This window comes from Perognathus longimembris, chromosome 22, assembly GCF_023159225.1.
Source record: "Perognathus longimembris pacificus isolate PPM17 chromosome 22, ASM2315922v1, whole genome shotgun sequence".
NCBI lineage: Eukaryota > Metazoa > Chordata > Mammalia > Rodentia > Heteromyidae > Perognathus > Perognathus longimembris.
Window position 1 is genome coordinate 5,820,997 of NC_063182.1, and position 19,689 is coordinate 5,840,685.

The 19,689-nt window shown below is 56.5% G+C and overlaps 1 protein-coding gene across 1 annotated transcript in view; it reads left to right on the forward strand.

Moving 5' to 3' along the window:
- The first annotated feature begins 280 nt into the window (after window positions 1-280).
- Fgf1 (fibroblast growth factor 1) overlaps window positions 281-19,689 on the forward strand; it is a 69,976-nt gene continuing 50,567 nt past the window's right edge. Inside the window, exon 1 of the mRNA XM_048331285.1 lies at window positions 281-440. The gene's annotated coding sequence lies outside the window, so the exon portion shown is untranslated. The remainder of the gene's footprint in view (window positions 441-19,689) is intronic.

The following is a 19,689-nucleotide window of genomic DNA, read 5'->3' on the forward strand; positions in this document are numbered from 1 at the left end:
CTGTGGTGGGGGGCACGGCTGTGGTGGGGGGCACGGTAGTGTGTCCAGGCAGGACCCTAGGCTGAGAAACAGGGGCCACAGTCAGACCTAGCGCCGGGCACTCGGCTCCCTCCCCCCCCAGCCCCCCCACCCCGCCTCCCCGCTCCCACAAGGCCCTGGGGACTGCCAGCGGATCTGCGGCAGGGTGCTTGGCGTCCCGCCAGCAACCTGATGTGCATGCCCCGGCCCGCCCGGCCCTCTCCCCACACCGCCGCCCGCCGACAGCCGGCTCGGGGCTGCCCGAGAGGCCGCCTCCGCGGGCCGGGCCGACCCATCCGCACCGCCCAGCGGCCGCCTGGGGTCCCCGGCAGCCCAGAGCCGGCGAGGAGGAGGAGGAGGAGAGAGGAGAGAGGACCGGCCGCGCCTGCAGCCAGCCGTGGGGTCTGTGCGGAGGAGAGCAGGTGACAGGCGGGGGGGGGGGGGGGGAGGCCCGGGAATGGGGGCCGGCAGGGGGGCTGGGGGCAGGACTTGCGGGTGCAGACGTGTAAAAATAGCGCTTACACACACACACAGGGAGAGGCTGCAAAACAAGCGGCCTCACCGTCCCCCCCATCCGGCCCCCCGGTATGGGAGGGGCAGGGTGCTGGGGAGGGCTGAAGGATGGGATGTCCCCCCCCGCCCCCCGTGATGGAGGGTCAGGCTGGCATTATCTTGCTGTGTCACTCAGCGCCCCCCCCCAGCCCCCCCCCCAGCAGCCTGGAAACGCAGCCGGCCTGGCCGCACGGTGGGCAGCTGAGATTTGATCGCGCCTTTGACAGGGACGGCAGGCTGGATCACCATTGGCTGGGCATGTGAGCACCAGCTTGACAGGGTTGTGTGCTGATGGACCTTGCCTAGCCCTGCCCATTTATAGATTTGTTTGTTTGTTGCCGTACTGGGGTTTGAACTTAGGGCCTTTGCACTTGCCGACAAGCGCTCTATGCTCCCAAGGCGCGTAGCTTTCCTTCCCTTCCTGGACGGGGGAATCTCACTTTTTCCTGGGCTGCGCTGGATCAAAATCCTGTGTATGCTTCCCCGCCTCGCTGGGGTGACAGATGCATACCACCCTGCCCGCCGTCTGATTGGTTAAGAGGCGGCAGGGGGCGGGGCGGCTGGACTGACAGACGGGCGGGCGTGAACCCCTTTGCCATCACCTGGGTGGCTTCTCCCCCTGCTGCTGATTCGATCACACCTCACCTCAGAACCCCTCCCCCAGCACCAGAGTGGCCAGCCACTGAGCTCTGCACCCCCACAACACAATCCGGACCAAAGGTAGGCCCCGCCCCCCGCCCCCCCTGCCCCCCAGCCTTGGAGAAGGTCAGGCCTCCAGGGGCCAGGACAGGAATGCCAGGCATTTGGTCGAGTACCAGTCTGCAGTGACCTCAGCACCCACATTGAGTCCAAGGGTTTCCGGTGTCTCAGCGGATCCCCAGCCGTCTGTAGTCTCTCCCCGCCCGCCGTCCTGGTGATCAGCACCCTTCCTTTCCTTCTCTAGAGCAATGCAATTGCACTTTCCCCTGATGGCTTTCGGTGGAAACGAGCCAGGCTGACTCTGACAGGATTGGGGGGAAAGGGCCTCGCTCTGTCTGGGAAGTGGTGGCCAGGGCGTTGTGTGACTAGGAGTGGATCGGGGTGGAGAAACTGATTCCCAGCCACCAACCCCTCTTGCTTTGTTTTCCTCGTGTCGGGTCGTGGAGAACTCCCAGGAAAGTCCCCTCTGGAGTTTGTCTCCCTAAATGCAAAGGCTGCAGGGGACACCGACTTTGGTTGCTCTTGCCTTGTTTAGCGTGCATAGACGGATATGCAAATGGAGCACTGACGCAGGGTACAGCCACCGTGGCAGTGGTTTCAAGGGTGCCCCCCCCCCCGCAGGCTTCCTCCCAGGGCACCAAGGCGATGATGGCGTGCCCATTCTGCAGGCCCCCAGCGGGACTGGCGGGGCTGGGTGCTCCGGCCGGTGCTCGCGGGGCTGGGGGCAGCGCCCTTCCACTCAGGCTGCTGGCACCCTAGTCATTTGCTCCACACCTGGGCCCGGCGTGAGGCCAGGCGCCGACCTCGTGAGTGAACGGATCTTGGGCGTCAAGGAATGCATTCGTGAATCAGCACGCTTCCACCCAGTACCAGAAACGGGTAGGTGTGCTGTTTCCTCTGCAACTGCATGCAGCCAGCCAGAGACGGGAAGGCGAGGGGTGACCGGGTGGGTGGGGCTGAAGGGAGATACAGGTCCTCAAGGCACAGCGCGAGAACAGTCATCCGGCCGGTCCGTCAGCGCGCGGAGTCAGCCTGACGTCTGGATCTGGACTCTGCCCTTACTGGTTCTGTGACCTCGTCGTGCCTCCATGTCCTTATCTGTAAAGTGGGCTGATAGCCTGTGATCCTCTTCTTTGCATTTCCTGCCGTAAGCCGGAATGACTGGCGTGTGTCACTACTCTACCCGGCTGTTCATTGAGAAAGGACGTCTCGGGAACCTTTGCCCCAGGGTTGGCACCCAAATCTGACCCTCCCAACCCTCTGCCTCCCCAGGGGCCAGGATTACAAGAAGGAGATATTGTATCTGGGCATGACTGGTGATATTTGAAGGCCCTAGAAAATAGGGCAGGATTTGGAAGCACGAAGACACAGTAGGATCCTAGCATGGGCCACGGGCAGAATCCCAGCCTTGAAGACCCACAGCCTTGGCAATGGGGTTCTTTCATGCAAGACAGAAATATGAGCAATGAAGGGCAAGGGAGGCCTCCAGTGTCCCTGAGCCTGGCTGGCACCAGGTGGTCCCCAAGAACAGAAGAAGGAATGGGGCGTGGCAGCAGAGAGGAGGGACGGCGAGCGCACCGAGCTGGGACTCCTGGCAATCAATCCCTCAGGCTGAAGGTCAGCGTCACCTTGAGCTAAGCCTGAGGTGGGCACAGCGCGACCCTGGCGGTAGAGACCGACGGAATGGATGATCCAAAGTGCGGCGTCTCAACGCGGTGCAAGTTACAGTACCGTGAGAGACCCGCCTCCGCGGGGCGGGGCGCCGGCGCCGTGCGCGCGCAGATCAGGGCAGCCTGTATTCTTGGCTCCGCCTCTCATGTGAACAGGTGTGAGGGCCTGCTTCGACCCCCTCCCCCGCCCCCACTCCAGAGCTGCCCCAGCATCCCAGAGTCTCCGGCCGTGTGGTCCCACGCTCGTGGAGTTTGCTTGGTGGCCTTAGGGGTGATGCTCCCATCCTGGAGGAGCAAAGTGCTCCTTCCTCAGCCCTGGGTCTTTGTGTGATGGAGGGCCGTGGGGTGGAGAACAGCGCCTCTCCATCTTCCAGATAACCAGCGCAAAGCCAGACTGGAGGTGTGGCTGAAGTGGCCGAGTGCCAAGTGTGAGCAAGAAAGCCAATCAAGCAGAAGACCCTGAGTTCAACGCCCCCCTCCACTGCAAACAAACAGCCCCCCCCACCCCCCACCACCCCCCATTGCCATTTGCCCAAGGCTGGCCTTGGGATATCTCTGCTGAGAACAGGAGAAGGCGACAGCTCCAGTTGTGAGCTATCTCTCACGGCCTTCTTGTTCCCCCAGGTCGTCCTGTCGTGATCCAGGAGGGCCGCGTACTGCTCAAGAACAGGGACTCTGAGGGAGGGCTGTTTGGGTTTGAATTCTGGTACTCAGTAGCTGTGTGACTGGAGTCACCCCGTTACATAGCCTCTCTGCGCCTATCAGATAAATGTAACAATGGCACCTGGCCCTAGTTCTAATGGCAGGAGTATTACATTAATGCAGGTAGACTCTCTACTGCCTTTCAGAGCTATGTCAGTGTTAACTGCATCACAGCTTCTATTTCTTTTGCTCCATGTGCACAAAACCTTTGGGATTCCTATTTGGACAGGAGGTATGTGGTTTCCCAGTTCACGGATTTCCTAAACGTTCTACTCAGCATCCCTGGGCACTGGGCTCTGGGCTCTGATCATTTGGTGGCGAGCTGCAGGGATTCAGGAATGGCCTCACAGGTGACAAGCTACACGGCCAAGTTGTCCATGAGCTGCCTGGTGCCCTTGGGTCCAGAGCTGGTTTTCCCTTTCCTTGCATTGGGGGGATGTGTGCGGACACGGTGACGTCAGAAATGACACATCAAGCTCTGATCATAGCGGATTCTCTTGCTACTTCCCTTCCCGTCCTTTCCGCGGTGGCCTCGGGTGTGGAAACCCCCCACGGTGGTGGGTGTCTGCGGGGGCTGTGATGTTCCTGGAGCAGCAGGGGGAGGTGCGTTCTGGAAAGGGCCCCGCCTGTGGTGGTGCGGAGCCGTCTCCCACCACAGGGGCGGGGTCAGGCGTGGAACACGGATGGATTCATGGCTCCCGGCTCTCCTGGGACGTTAGCCTGTTCACGAAGGCCTGAGGATGGATCTAGAAAGGGGGTGGACCCTTTCCTGTCCCACGCTGACCCTTCCTAAAGCCCGCCTCCTCCCACCGAGGCCTGAGGGTTGAATACGCAGCTGCTCCGGGGTAGATCCAGATGTGTACAGTGGGGAGGGGGGTGTTTCCAAGGCAACGGCCCAGTTGTTTCTAGTGACCCATTGGCCCGGCCCTCCCCGCCTGGCCGCCCCAGAACCGAGCTTTTTGGGAGGCATCTTGACGTGGGGAAGCTGGCGGGAGGCTCTGCGGTGGGAGGTTCCACCCCACCCGGGCCAGGCCCTGAGGGAGGTCAGGGGAAGGGCCGGCCAAATGCGGCTTTCATCGCCTGCGTTACCTCCAGGCCGCCCCCCCCCCCCCCCCCCGCTTCTCCTTGCCAGGGGTCAGAAGCTGGGGAGGTCCTGGTTCTCGACTCTCTCACCACGTCTGTCCGCGGAGTCGATGCCGAGCACACGCGTTGCTTCCTAACGTCCTTGTGCCAGGCGGGGTGGTGTGGAGCTGTCACCTCAGCCCCGAGAGGCCGAGGCAGAAGCAGCTCCGGTTCAAAGCCAGCCTGGGCCGTAGCGCATGGCTGTCACCTCAGCCCCGAGAGGCTGAAGCAGGAGGACTCCGCGTCCAGGGGCGGCGGAAGCAGGGCTACATAGGAAACCCGGTTTCCGGGGGACAGGAAGTGAGTTTTCACTGGGTGCCCCGAGGGACTAAGCTTGGGTGAGTAACGGGGACGGGACGTGGGTCGCGTGGTGCTCAGTACCCCCACGGGCTCAGTATTTCCCTGGAGTCCAGATCCTCGCTGCCTGCCCCGGCCTGCTCATGTGCTCAGTACCTCCCCCATCCTGAGAAAGGCTTCTCACCCCACCCAGGAGTTCTTTCTAACCTGCCCCCCAATACTAGGGCTGCACCGGACACAGGGCCTCAGCCCCCAGGAACTGGGCCTGTCAAAGATCACCTTTCACAGCTCTCTCTCTCTCTCTCTCTCTCACACACACACACACACACACACACACACACACACACACACACACACACACACACGCACGCACGCATTGATGGAGGACCCAGGAGACAGGAGTCCAGCACTGGTCCTGGCTCTCCGGGAGTTTACATTCTGATGCGACAGAGCAGGGTTGACAGAGCAGACGGCTCCAGGGAGCCAACAAAGAAAGACGTGAAATACACCGGGGCCGGGGCGAGATTCATGCCCCAGAGAGAACGGGCAAGGTCCAGGCACCACGCTGTGATCGGTGCCCCGGACAGGGGAAGCTTTGGTGTGGTCACACAGAAACAGAGGCCAGAAGGAGGGGCGCACAATGCAAGAAGCAGGTGCAGGCTCCCCCTCAGAGACCGAAGAGCGGGTGGTAAGGCCCTGGGCCTAGGCCAAGAGCCTGGTGTATTCTAGAAAGCAGCAGAAGGCCAAAAGCCCCGGAGCTGAAGGAGCAATGAGGACGTGGTACAGATGCCAACGTGCCCGGGGGCAGGCAGTGGCCCCGGCGGTAGGGCAGGCAGCGTCCGGGGAGCAGGACCCGGGAGCCACACACGCTTGGCTTTGGCTTTATTCTGAGAGCACAGTGAGACACCGGGCACGCTGGAGGTAGGAGCCGGGATGTGACAATGGTGTTGGGAGACCCCGACCAGGCCGGCTCTGAAGGAGGGAAGCAGGATCGTGGGCCCGTGACTTAGGAGAGGGCACGCGGGCACAGCAGCGGTGCTGGTAGCTGGGCTGGGGGGAATGTCCCCTGACCACACCCACGCTGCAGTCTCCAGAAATTCACCTGCCCATAAATAAGCGTTGCTCTCCCAACAAGTGCACAGACCTGTGTCTCCCAAGTATAAGGCAGAATACAAACCAGGGCCCCGAGTGGCAGGGCTAATCACAGAATCGACAGAGTTGACGTATCCGATTCCCTGCAAACGCGTATTGATGCTCGGTTTCTTCCTGGGCCGGTACTGGGGCTTGACTCGGGCCTAGGAGCTGTCCCTCAGCATTTTTGCTGAAAGCTGGCGCTCTACCGCTTGAGCCACAACTCCACCGCTGGCTTTTTGGGTAGTTGATTGGAAACCCAGAATCTCACAGACTGACTTTTCAAGCCCAGGCTGGTTTCGAACCCTAGTCCTCAGATCTCAGCCTTCCGAGGATGACAGGTGTATACCACCAGCACCTGGCTTACTTGCTTTCTAAACAATTAAGTAGCCCTTTGTTCAATGTTGGCCTTCTTTGATTTTTGAGGTGCCTGAACACTCCTCCCTCTCTTTCAGCACACACTGTCAGCGGGCTCCCCCTCTCTCATTCTCTCTTTTACGTCTTTGCCTAGGGCCTGGGGCCACGTGGACCGAGTCTGCTATTCTCGAGGGGCTTTGGGGTCAGCCTGGAGTAACATGTACTGAACAGAAGGATAGGATTCATCATTCCAGTAGAACTGGCTCTGACTGAGCTCACTTATCTGTGCGCCTCGGGGTCCCCAGAGGCGCGGCGGCACGGCTGCTCTTTAGAGACAGGCGGATGGGACATGAAGCAGAAGGACCAGAAAGATCCCACCCAGAGGAATAGCGCATGCGAGGAGCCGGGCTCTTCGGGGACATCCTTTGCACAGACTTAGGTACTCCTCCCAAAGGCTAAGGAGGCTGCTGTTGATACCAGAGCTTGAACTCAGGGGTTCACGCTGGCCAGGAAGGCCTTCTGTTTTGGGTTATTGCTGTTGTCATTGTTATTGTTCTGGTTATTTCTGAAATAGGGTCTTGCATCCTTCCCAGGTACAGGCCTGCCTTCTGTCAGAGCTGGGTTGATAGGCGTATGCAATCATGCCCAGATTCTTTCCATTGAGATGGAGTCTAGTAGACTTTTCTGTGTGTTCTGGCCCGGAACCATGATCCACCTAACCTCGACCTCCTGTGTGGTTTAGGATGACTGCCTCCAGCGATGGGTGGAGAAATGACCTCACCAACTTTTCTATGCGGGGCTGGCTTCGAACTGAGATCTTCCTGTTCTCAGCCTTCCAAGTGGCTAGGATTTCAGGCGTGAGTCACCTGAACCTGATGGGTTCCGCCGACGATGGAGCGGAGGCTCGGAGGAAGGCGAGGAGAGGTCACGGGGTAGAAGCGATGGAGCTGGGTTTGGAAGCTGGCTGAACCCCTCCCTCCTTGCAAGAGCTCCACCGCTGTCTGGCTCCGTTGCTAGCACGTGGGTTTTTGTTGTTATTTTATTTGTTTCTGCGGCGCTATGGATTGAACCGAGGGCCTTACCCTAGGCAAGCTAGGGTCCCCTCCCCACACACAGCAACGACCAAAGGAAATGATCCAGAATATTAGCAGAGCAGGGGCGTGAGTCAATGTGCTGTCCTTTTCATCTGCGGTTCTTTTCACAATTGCTTTCAATACGCAGCGCGTGGTCTATGGGAAATACTCGAAATCTCGTGAAACGGTTGAGTTTATGCGTATATATAGTTGAAAACATTTTCTAAATAGTTAAATTAGTAGAGTTCATGATAGGAAACATAAAATAAAAATTTAAGCAGTGTGTGTGTGCGTGCACATGCACACGCGTGTGCCAAGTGTGTGTAACCCCAGTCCCGGGGCTTAAACTCAAGGCCCAGGAACTGCCCCTGACCTTTTGTGCTCCAAGTGCTTGTCAGGCAAGTGCTCTACCACCGTGAGCCACAGCTCCACTTCAGCCCTTTCGGTGGTTAATTGAAGACCAGAGTCTCACAGACGTTTCCCCCTGGGCTGGCTTCGAACTGCAAGCTTTAGATTTCAGCCACCTAAGCAGCTAGGTTGCCACTGCCTGGCAATTTAAGAAATTTTAACAAAATACAAACCTACCAATCATCCAGAAGTAATCACTGCTAAAATATTGGTAATCCTGACTTAGGCCTTTCTAGTTCTTTCTCCATGCTTCTGCCTGCCTCTCTTTATCTGCCTAGCTACCTATATGCCTATTTATGTGCATGTGTCTACACATAACAAAAATAATACGATACTATGCTTTTAGGCTTTTTGTTTTGTTTTCAATTCCAGGGTTTGAACTCAAGGCCTCGTGCTTGCTAGGCAAGGGCTCTACCACTTGAGTCATACTTCTGGCTCCTTTTGCTTCCATTATTTCTCAGATAGAATATCCAGTTTTGTTTTTTTTTTGGCCAGGCTGGCCTACACTGAGATCTTCCTATATACCTCCCCGACACAGCTGGGAATATAGATGTAAAGCACCATGTCCAGATTTGCGTTTATAGGCTTTTACCATGCTTTTTTCACTTATCGATACATGGTGAGTGTTCCAGTGAATATTCTTCCAAAGTAGAATTTCTAGCAGTGGCCGCAGAGTCTCTTATTACTGGATACACAATGTAGGGTTACAGTTATGGATTACGAAATGTGTATGCGTGAGTGACACCTTGGTATGTTTGTACTGTAGACTGGGTGACTTATGAAGGACAGGAAACGGCTTCTTCCGGTTCTGGAAGCCGGGAAGTCCACGGTCAGGAGCCAGAATGAAGATTCAGCGGTAGTAGAGGGTCTGGTCCCCAGATGGAGCCCCAGCTAGCACCAGGACAGAAGGACCTCTCTGGGGCCTCCTCTGTAAGGCCTGAACTCCCCTGTATGGGGACCACCCTCAGGATCCAATCCCTCCCCAAAGCCCCCCCTCCCCACCCACCCCGCACCCCCGCCGGGGAGGCTGGATTTCAACGTGGAGATACAGACAGACTCCATTGCTATGAATAAGGGGAAATACATGTGTACTCAAGTGCGTAATGGAAATCACACTTATTTTTAGGGCCTGCTAGACCTGGCAGTGGCATGCTTCTTGTCTCTGTCCTTGAGACTCCCTTCAGGCTGAGGAGACGGCGTGGAGAAGCCTCCCCGGCGCCCAGGGCCGGTTCCACTCGCGTCTCCGCTGCGTTCTCCGCGTGGTTCCGCCGCAGAGGGGACGGGTTAGGAGGTCTGTGGGGTTCCGGCTAGGTCGAGACAGTCCTGCTGTTCGCAGCTGCCTGAGGAATGTGGCCTTCCTGCCCAGCGAGCCAGCTGGGTTCTAGAACTGTCTCTCCTATAATAAAAAAACAACGCAAGAGAAAAGAAGGAAGGGAAAGAACATCGCGGGGCTGCCTAGATCCACAGCGCTCGGTCCCTTGACCCCCGCACCCAGCGCCGTGGGAACCCGCAGGGAGCACCGCGGTGATGGGTGCTTCAGTGCAAGCAGGGGCAGGGTAGAGCGGGAGCTGACGCCTTCCGCCCCAGCTTCGGGGTGACTTCAATGCGTGCGCTTGAGGGAGGCCCTCGGGGTGGGCGCACTGGCTTCTCGGCCGGGCTGCCAGGCAATCGGCAGGTGACTTCTCTTGCCACAGTGAGCTCGGCGTGCCCGCGGCCTCGGGCGTCCTCGTTCTCTCGGCAAACAGCTCCCCGTGCCCCTTCTCTGCCCCCCTGTCAAGTCTCGTTCGTCCCGCACCAAATCCCCTGCGGCCTCCTCCTCTCCACGAGACTTCACAGCCATCCTTCCCCTCTACCCTCGCAGCCCAAGCTGCAGATCGTTTGTCTAGCCAGAGAGGCATCGCTGGGGCACTGTCATCCTAGCTACTCAGGAAGCTGAGATCTGAGGAGAGAGGTTCAAGGCTAGCCAGGGAAGGGAAGTCCAGGAGGCTCTTATCTCCAATCAGCTAGAAGTGGAACTGTGACTCAAGTGGTGGAACACCAGCAGAGGGCAAAAAGAGCTAAGAGATGGCACCAAGGCCCCGAGTTCAAGCCTCAGAACTAGAACAAAATACAACAAAACAGCTAGACACGTGGGAGGGAAGAGGGTTGGGAAGGAAGCCCGCAGGCCCTGGCTGATAGTTCAGCCAGGATATTAAGCATGGATATTAAGCAAGGTCCTGAAGACTGGTGAACTTTTCAGAGACAGAAATACAGTGCTCTTGGGTCGCTTCCCGCCCTTACCAGAAACCAAGATCTTGATATAAAATGTTTCCACGAGTATTTTCCAAATCCCGCTTCAAAAAGAAAAAAAAGAAAAACTCCACCCCCGTTCCACGTTTACTTGCTTGCAGATAGAAGTCTGACTCTTTTGGAGTGGGAACAGCATCCTTGAAGGTCCTCCATGAGCCGACTTCAGACCGGCTTGTGTGGTCCTCTGTTCAAGGTCACGGGCCACTCCTGCCGGGACCGTGCCCTCTGCTTGCCCACCCTCGGCCTCCATTCACCTGATTCCGTTATTCAGTGCCTACCTGGCTCACTCTCTCTCCACGTCCGCCTCTGTCCCTAGCACCTGGCCCTTCCTTCTCAGCACTCAGTAGAACCTGACACGGTCATTCTCATTTAGCTTCTTGCCCCCGTCAAGGTCTGAGAGCATCTAATTCATCCAGAATAAGCCTAACAATAAAAAAAATAGGGCTGAAATTAGGGGATGCTATGGAGTATAGGTAGCGCTGGTTCTGGGGCGTGGATTCTGGGTTGGGCACTGTCCCTGAGCTTTTGTTCTTAAGGGTCATGCTAGTGTTCTATGACTTGAGCCACAGCTCCCCTTCCGGCTTTTTGGTGGTTAATTGGAAGTAAGAGTCTCCTGGACTTTTCTATCTGGGCTGGCTTTGAACCCTGATCCTCAGATCTCAGCTTCCCGAGTAGCTAGGATTATCGGCCTGAGCCACCAGTGCCCAGCTTTTGGTGAATGGTTTATTGTACAGCTAGGTGCTGTGCTAAGCCCCTTGTGTGTGTATTGTCCCACTGCGTCCAGGCCCTAGAAACCAGCTTAGGAAATATCACTTGTTTGCTTTCATAAGTGAATAAATGGAAGCTCAGAAGGCTGAATTTACTTTCTGGATTCAGATCCAGAGAGCTTCACTTTAAATCGCATGCCTGTAAGCACGACCCTACTTCTATTCTCTACGGTGTGTGTGCGGGTTCCTCATTCACAGTCTACTTCCTTCGTGGGTTCAGGAGCCTAATGAAGAGCAGAGGGGCAGGGAAGCCCAGGGAACATTGTCCCCCGCCATGCCACCAATCAGCCGTTGAGACATGACCAATGCTACTCAGGAGGCTGAGACCTGAGGATCGCAGTTCAAAGCCAGCGCTAGCAGAAAAGTCCGTGAGACTCTTATCTCCAATTAATCACCAGAAAACTGGAAGTGGCGCTGTGGCTCAAGTGGTAGAGCACTAACCTTGAACTGAAGATCTCAGGGACAGGGCCCAGGCCCAGAGTTCAAGCCCCACAACTGGCCCAGAATAATAAAGGTAGATTCCTGTCCCATGGCTCCCCCCAGGGGCCTCTGTAAGACCCCGGATGCACAGACAGCCCCAGCCTCATGGTAACAGGGCTTCAAGGCCCTGTCTGTGGCTGTGCCCTTCGACAGGGCTGAGGCCTCTATCCAACTGCATTAATACTAGAGTGGCTTGTGAGACAGCAGCACCCCGCTGGAGGTCCAAGACTGCGTTTCCTAGCTTCGGGTTTAATGCAAGGAGGTGGGCCAGTCAGCCAAGACTGAGTGCAGAAGTGGGGGTTCTCATCCCCAAAGAGCAGGGTTTGCAGAGAGCCAGGCTGCAAAGGGCATCATGGCTCCGTCTTTATCACTCATGAAACCATGAGAAAGACCAGGAGTCAGGAAAAGAGCAGGCGGAGCTCTCTACGTGCTCCCCCCTCCCGGACTCTAGCAGGGAGCTTCCCGGTGAGGCTGAGAGAAGGCCTGGATACCCCAGCGCCGGCGGAGTGTGGGGCGCAGGGTCCGCCGGCCTCTGACACGGACCGACCACCTCTGCAGGCCACGCCGAAGACCGCCTAGGAGAGGGGAGCGGCGTGGAGGGGAGCACCCCACTTCTCCTCGTTAGCCCCCCGGAGTGCACAGCAAGGTCCCACAAAGACAGGGATGCCTCGCTAGATGAAGTGAGCGAGGGTGCAAAGGAAGGGGAGCAAAACAGGACGAGGAGACCAGGGGGAGGCTTGCTGGGGGAGACGTCGGGTCAGTGATGACTGGGGGAAATGCCAGCCAGGATTTATGGTGGTCTTTTCCAAGGAAGAGTGAGCCAGCCCTCTTTCCAGGGCGAACACTTCACCCAGTAATGCATCCACGGGGGAGCTAGACTGGGAAGGGGGGCTGGTGGGACAGGAGGAGGAGGGGAGGGAGGGGAGGGAGGGGAGGGAGGGAGGGGAGGGCCGTGGGGCTGGGTCCCAGGTCCTGGGGCAGCAAGCCCTAAGGCCTGACCGGTTTCTGAGGTTCCCTTCTCTTGAGCTTCCAGGCTTTGTGGTGGGGCGTGGCAAGTCCTTCTGAAATACTGACAGTAAACGCTTACCGCAGGTCATAAGCACAATTGAAAAAATGATCTCTAGCAGCACCGTGACCGAGCACGCGTGCGAACAGCTCTGGGCTAAGCATTTGACCTAACTGAGTTCAGATCGTGCTGTTATTCCTATTGTAGAAAGAGGAAACTGAGGTCCAGAGAGGTAAAATCATCCCACCCAGAGGGCCCAGAACATGATAGCAAAGACTTGCCCTCAGCAGGGCCGAACGCAGGACGCCGGCTCCTACCTGCAGGGAAAAGCCTATCCGCTCACCACTAACTGCATGTGCACCTCTACGCTTAGCAAACCTGCGGCTCCGTGCGTGGTGACATACGCCACCATTCGGGGTGCGCTGTGCAGCCTCACGTGAGAGGTGTTAGCAGCCGATGAAATGGTCTCAATCTAGTGACAGTTCACCCCAGCAATACCCCCCCCCGCCCCGTACCCCACCAACCGGCATGTGCAGAAGAGGGCAGAGCGGACGTCTTGCTGGTGGCGTCTGCTCCCATGATTGCCTGGGCTACGAACTCCCCGTCCTGCCAGCTGTTCCCAGCATAAAACACAATGGAGACACCCCGAAGTCCAAGAAAAAGGAAACCTTTCCCCATGGCCCCCGCCAGGGCGAGAGTCTCTGACCCCAGGTCCCCCCTTTCCCAAGCTCCACTGGTGATCTGTGCCAGGCTGGACAGCGTCATCCTTGACCTTGACCTTCGTTCTTCCCACACTTGCCTGGCCTCTGCCCATCTCCTCCTAACCCTCCGATCCCGCCACGCCCTGAATCACATCTTCACCACTTCCTAACCCCCCGCACGCCGCCTCCTCAGGAAAGGTCTGCCGGAGTTCCCCGCGCCTGAAGAGAAAGTAGGGGGCAAGGGAGAGGTCTCACCGGGTGGGACAGTCAGCTGGCCACCGTCTGCGTTGGACCCCAGGGCCTCCCCCATCCCCCGCGGGCCGGGCTTGGACCAGCTGCCTCCTGGCTGCTCGCTGGTGGTGTCACGGTCCATCTCCTTGCCCTCTGCCCTCTTGGCTAGCCTTCCTCGGCAGTTCTAGGCAGTTAAATCTTCCCCATCTCGCAGACACCCCTGCTCGCTCCCCTCCCAGCCCTGAGTCACGGCTTCCCGTCCCACCTCTGCGGAAAGCCTAGAGATGAAGGGGGAGACTTGGCGCTGCCTCCTCTCTCCATGCTACTCCCCGGTGCAAGGAGACTCGCATATCGCAACTGGGAACTCTTCCTAGTTGGCAGAGGCAGCCCGCTGGAAAGGCCTGTGTTCTTGTCTTCTGCCTGACCTCCTCCTCCCTGTCCTCCCTCTTCAGAGCCTCCCTCTGTGTTCTTTGCACAGGGGTTTCCACTCAGCCCATCTTACCCCAAGAGCCACACCAAGAGGGCTTGTAAAACAGCTTGCAGTCCATATATATATATATGAATACATACATATGTACGGTCTAGGTATATTTATATGCCACAGTGAGTGTTAGATGTTGCTTGCTTCAGCATTCAAAGCACGAGGCCCGCCCAGCAGAGCTTCCCTTGGTTGTAAGATCCTCTGGGGCCGGCTGCTAATCCCAGCTACGCAGGAGGCTGAGATCTGAGGATCGCAGTGCAAAGCCAGTCCAGACAAATTCAAGAGACTCTTATCTCCAGTGAACCAGCAAAGAGCTGGAAGCGGACGCGTGGCTCACGTGTTAGAGGGCCAACCATGAGGAAAAGAAGCTAAGCAAAAGGTTTGGTATTCAAGTCCCAGCATATATGCATGCATGCAGGTACACGCAAACACACACACACACACACACACACACACACACACACACACACACACAGTGCCCTGATACGCAGAGGTGTCTGCTGAATTCACTCACACTCTATACATGGACAAGGCTGAAGAAAGCACGTGACAAGGTCTGAGGTTCAGATCCCAGTAGAACTTGCCTAGCATGTGCAAGGCTCTGGGCTCCTTCCATTCCAGCGCTGCAAAGAGGTACGAAAAGCAGCCAGTATATGCAGAGTAAGTCAACGAGCAACTGGCTGTCATCACGGGGTGATGGGTCTTTTAGGAGGTGAGCTCCATGACAGTGTCCATTTACTGAGGCCCTGTGATACATTTGCTTCCATGATAAGGATGATGGATATAACAACCTAAAAGCCCCCAGCCTCTTGGAGCTGATCTCCTAATGGAAAATGCTATTAAAAACCATTCTATTGTTACGTACTATTGGATTCAAGTGAGTGCGCTGGAGGAAATCTTGAGATGATAGAAAGCTAAGAATTTGGGAAAGAGAGAGGCAACCAGAGAACGGGAAATATAACTCACAGTCTGCACAACTCACCCGGGGACACACACCACCCGCTGGTATTTAGTGTCTGCACACAGCCCAACAACTATTCCCAATGTCCGGGACATTTTCAGCCCCTTTAAAGCAATCGCTCACTGTGTCCTGCCTGTCTCTGGCTTCTGGCCAAAGGATTCTGAGTGCCGACGTTCTGTCTATGCCTGTTCCGGGCATTTCATACACACGGAATCGCGCAAGGGGGACGTCTTCGTGACCAGCTTCTTACTCGTCGCTCCATGTCTCCAAGGCCTGGCGTGTTCTTACCTGCATTTCACCCTTTCCATGTTGCCTAATCCCCCGCGTGAATATGCCACGTCTGTGCATTCATGGCCGGTGGGTGCGCAGGTTGGGTCTGCATTTTGGCTGCGTGAGTCACGTGGTGAGCGTTTTGTATGGCATGTGCGTTCCTTTCTCTTGGCTCTATACTTAGGTGCGGGCTTGTTGGCTCACATAACTCTGAGCTGCACCATTTGAGGACTCTTCTAAAGCAGCGGGGGTGTTTTACTTCCTCTCCAGGAATGGATAGATGGCCCATTTTCTCCATATCCTTGTCAACACTTGCTACTGTCTGCCTTTTTTATTAAAGCCATCTTGTCGGGTGTGATGTAATATAGTGTGCCCTTTATTTGCATTTCCCTGGTGGCTAACGAGGTTGAGCATCTTTTCATTGGAGACGAGAGCATTTATATTATATTCTTTTTCTTTTCTTTTCTTTTCTTTCTTTTTTTTTTTTTTTTTTTTGGCCAGTCCTGGGCCTTGGACTCAGGGCCTGAGCATGGTCCCTGGCTTCTTTTTGCTCAAGGCTAGCACTCTGCCACTTGAGCCACAGCGCCACTTCTGGCTTTCTCTATATATGTGGTGCTGAGGAATCAAACCCAGGACTTCATGTATATGAGGCAAGCACTCTTGCCACTAGGCCATATTCCCAGCCCCTATATTATATTCTTGAGGCAGCTATTGACTGGATTCCTAGTATAGGAATAGGGTAGTTATGCTTTGGATGTTTTTCTGGTCCTTGGCCTTGGCACTATCCTTTAGCTTTTTATGGTCAGGGCTGGTGCTCTACCACCTGAGCCACAAATCCATTTCTGGGTTTTTCCTGGTTAATTGGAGATAAGAGCCTCACTGACTTTCTCGTCTGGGATGACTTTAAGCTGGGGCCCATCACATCTCAACTTCTTGAGTAGCTAGGATTACCAGTGTGAGCCACTGGCACCCAACTAATTTTATTCTATTTGCTTTTTTGGGGGGTGGGGAGGAGGGGGAAACAAGATCTCACCGTGTAGTCTAGGCTGGCCTCAAATTGGTGATCCTCCTACCTCCGTCTCCCAAGTACTGGGATTGGAGTTGTGTGCCACAGGCCTGGCTCTGTTGACTGGACGTCACTCGGGCGGAACAACAAACGCAGGGGAAGGGCACGAGTCCCGTTAGCGACGGCGGGCCTGCGAGAGGAAGCACTTTGCAGTGGGGAGCGATGGCATGTGTGGTGGTGGTGGTGGGGGCGGTCGGGGGTGGGGGCCTTGGCAGTACTGTCCCCATGAAGGGGCCAGGGGGAGGGCCCGGCCCCCGGGGTGGCCTGGGTGGGCTCGGACGCCGTTCCCACTCAGTGCTGATGCGGGGTAGGAGGCCGACGCCCCTCCAGGGGGACCCCACCGTGGAGTCAGCGCGCAGGCAGACCTCCCTGTGGGGAGCCAGGAAGAGCTGGTGAGCCAGGGAGCCGCCCTGGCGCCCGGCCCCACCTCCAGTGAGTGGACGCACCCTCGGAGCGCGGGGGGCCGGGGGGGGGGGAGCGGTTCTCCTGGACGGGAGCAGCCGTCCAGTCCAGGGGGGCGGGGGGGGGGGAACGGTTCTCCTGGACGGGAGCAGCCGTCCAGTCCACCGTGCCTGTCCTTCGCCGTCCTTGGCTGGGATCTGTCCGTCGAGTTGGGCGTTGGACAGGACGGGCTCAGCCCTCACTTCTGTCCAGACGCGGGGCCCACACTTCCCTCGGGTCCTGGATCTCCCCGATGGGGTGGTGCTGGGGCTTCTGGGGGGTCGCCGGGCCCGGATCTGACGTGACCTAAGTGCCGTGGGCGCGGCCCTGCGCTCTGCCGCCCAGTGGCCTTCGCGGCCGGGCGCTGGAGCTCACGCCTGTCATCCCAGCCACTCAGGAGGCTGAGATCAGAGGATCGGATCGCAGTTCAAAGCCAGCCTGGGCAGGAGAGTCCGCGAGACTCTCCTCTCCCATAAACGACTCAGGACAAACCAGGAGTGGCGCTGTGGCTCAAGTGATGGAGCACTAGCCTTGAGCAAAAGAAGCTCAAGGACAGTGTCCAGGCCCTGAGTTCAAGCCCCAAGACCAGCACAAGAAAAAAAACAACTTAGAACTGAGGCAAGATCTAGTTATTAAAAACAAAACAAGACAAAGTTTATTAGTAAAAAACACATGCACGCCCATCGCTCAACAGTGAGGATGGCTGACTAGAACACTGGCAAGTACTCAAGGCGGTAGAGAACCCGCGAACTGACTGGGCCATCGCGATCACACACGCAGCCGCGGCCAACCCAAGGCTCTCAGCACTGACGGCTGTGGACAGGCCTGTCCCCCGTCATTGCACTCAGCGAGCTCAAACGGCCGCCCAGCCTCCAGCCACCCAGTGAGCACTTCCAAGTTATTGAGGTTCTTACATGCGAGGGACCAGGAAACTCTGTCCAAGGAGCAGCTCTGGGGAACGGTCATACAGGCCCCCAGGTGGGGTTCTCAGCCCCCCTTCCTTCAGCTCGCAGCTTACCTGAGCTCTTCACAGAGTCTTGACTGTTGGCCTTGGTCCCTTTAGAGTATAGCCTCTAAAGCACTGTGTGTGTGTGTGTGTGTGTGTGTGTGTGTGTGTGTGTGTGTGTGTGGTCTGTGGAACTCTAATGCAATGTGGCCCCATTCACAAAGGGACCACAACTACTTCACCAAAGTGTATCCAACACCTACCCACAGCACACAGCAGGTGCCTACTTCGCTGCCCGGATGAATAAGACCAGATTGTACCAGCTAGTACCATGCACACCAAGCTAAGAAGTTCAGACTTTGACCTGAAGGCGGGAATCAGTAAACATGGTTGTTGTTTTTTTTTCCGTCTGAGGCAAGGCACAACCAGATCTGTGGTTTGGGAGGATGAGGCTGGAAACGGTATAGCCGAGGGAAGAGAAAGTACCAAGCGAAAGAAAAAGTAGCAGCAATGGCCAGAGAAGAAGCTGGGGCTTTGCTGGCCTGAAGGGAACATGGTCAGGTAGGAAGGCGTCACCGATAGGACGATACAGAGGGAGGCGGGCAGTGAGCGGAGGCTGCTTCCCACCCCGGCCCCGCAAGCAAGGCCTGCCATCCACCTGGGGGCGCCCCTGCAGAACGTCCCAGAGGCCTTTGGGGAGGCGGGAGGGGGAGGGGGCGTGAACCTGTTGATTGGGTCGGAGGTACAGGACAGGATGGGGAGCGCGGTGGACTCTGAGGCAGACAAGGACGCCAGAGAGAACATGAATATTAAGAGGGAATGATCATGGAAGGGGAGACACAGATCAAGATACACAGGGCGCGTCATCTGACTTGAACTGAAACCCCTTTGTATCACTGCATCAGAGTTTAAAAAAATCAATAGAGAGAGAGAGAGAGAAACTGGACCCACCACAGGCTTTCTAAGGAATAACTGAACATGGTGGCAGAAGGAAAGAGAGCCGGCAGACACGAGCCAAGTGCAAGGGAAGAGACAGGAGCGCTGGAAGGGCTGCTGGCGAGATGACAGGGATTACAAGTCCTGGGCCCGCGGGGGCTAAAAACCCACGACTCTCTCTGGCTGATACTTAGCTCCTGCCGTGCGGCGCAGCCAACGCCAGAGGCTGGATCTGTGGTGGCTAAGGGGACCCAGTAGGGGAGTCTGAGGATACATTTCCCCCCATTGGTAAAAATCAACTTAAGAGCAGCATCCAAACCGGACACAGCAGTACATGTCTCAGATGGGCAGCTGCAAGACAGCCCCAAGGGTAGGTAAGGAGGACTGGAGTCACAGGCCTACCCTGGATAAAAGCAAGGCCTTCATTGAAAAATATAAAGGTCTGGGGGGTGTGGTTCGAGCAATAGAGTGTGTGCCTAGCAGGTGCAAAGTCCTAAGTTCAAGCCCCACTACCACCGAAAGAACATAAAACCTCTACAACCCACCTGACAACCTTCGGCAATTGTAACAAGGCATGAGAAGAGGTTGTGGGCCAGCTTTGCTAGGAAAGCCCCAGGGGGAGGTGGGAGGAAGGGAGCCCAGAAGGTTGGGCCTGAGGGCCTGTCCGGCAGGGACCAGAGGACCTCAGGAGGGATTCTTACAGTTGATGGGACTTAGACAGGAAGGAAGGACGATTGAATAGGTATTTAAGGAGCATGACAAGATTCCCAGGTAGGCAGCAAGTACCTGCAGTAACAAAATCAGCCTTGAGTCCCTCCTAATGTACCTTACCCATTTTCTGGGGGTAAGCGTGTATTTCAGGTCTCTGTATCTACATGGTCCTTTGTGCTTTTTAAATTCAGTTAGGAGATAATGCCATACATAGGGTTCCAGGGCTGCTCTTTCTCCTCTCATAAACGTACATATCTGTCTGCTCGAGGTTTGTCATTGGCATGGCTGCGTCATTTATTTTATTACTCCATTTCTGATGTGTCAGTGCTTCCAAATGCTTGCTGTGGCAAACAGTGCTGTGGTCAATCTCACGT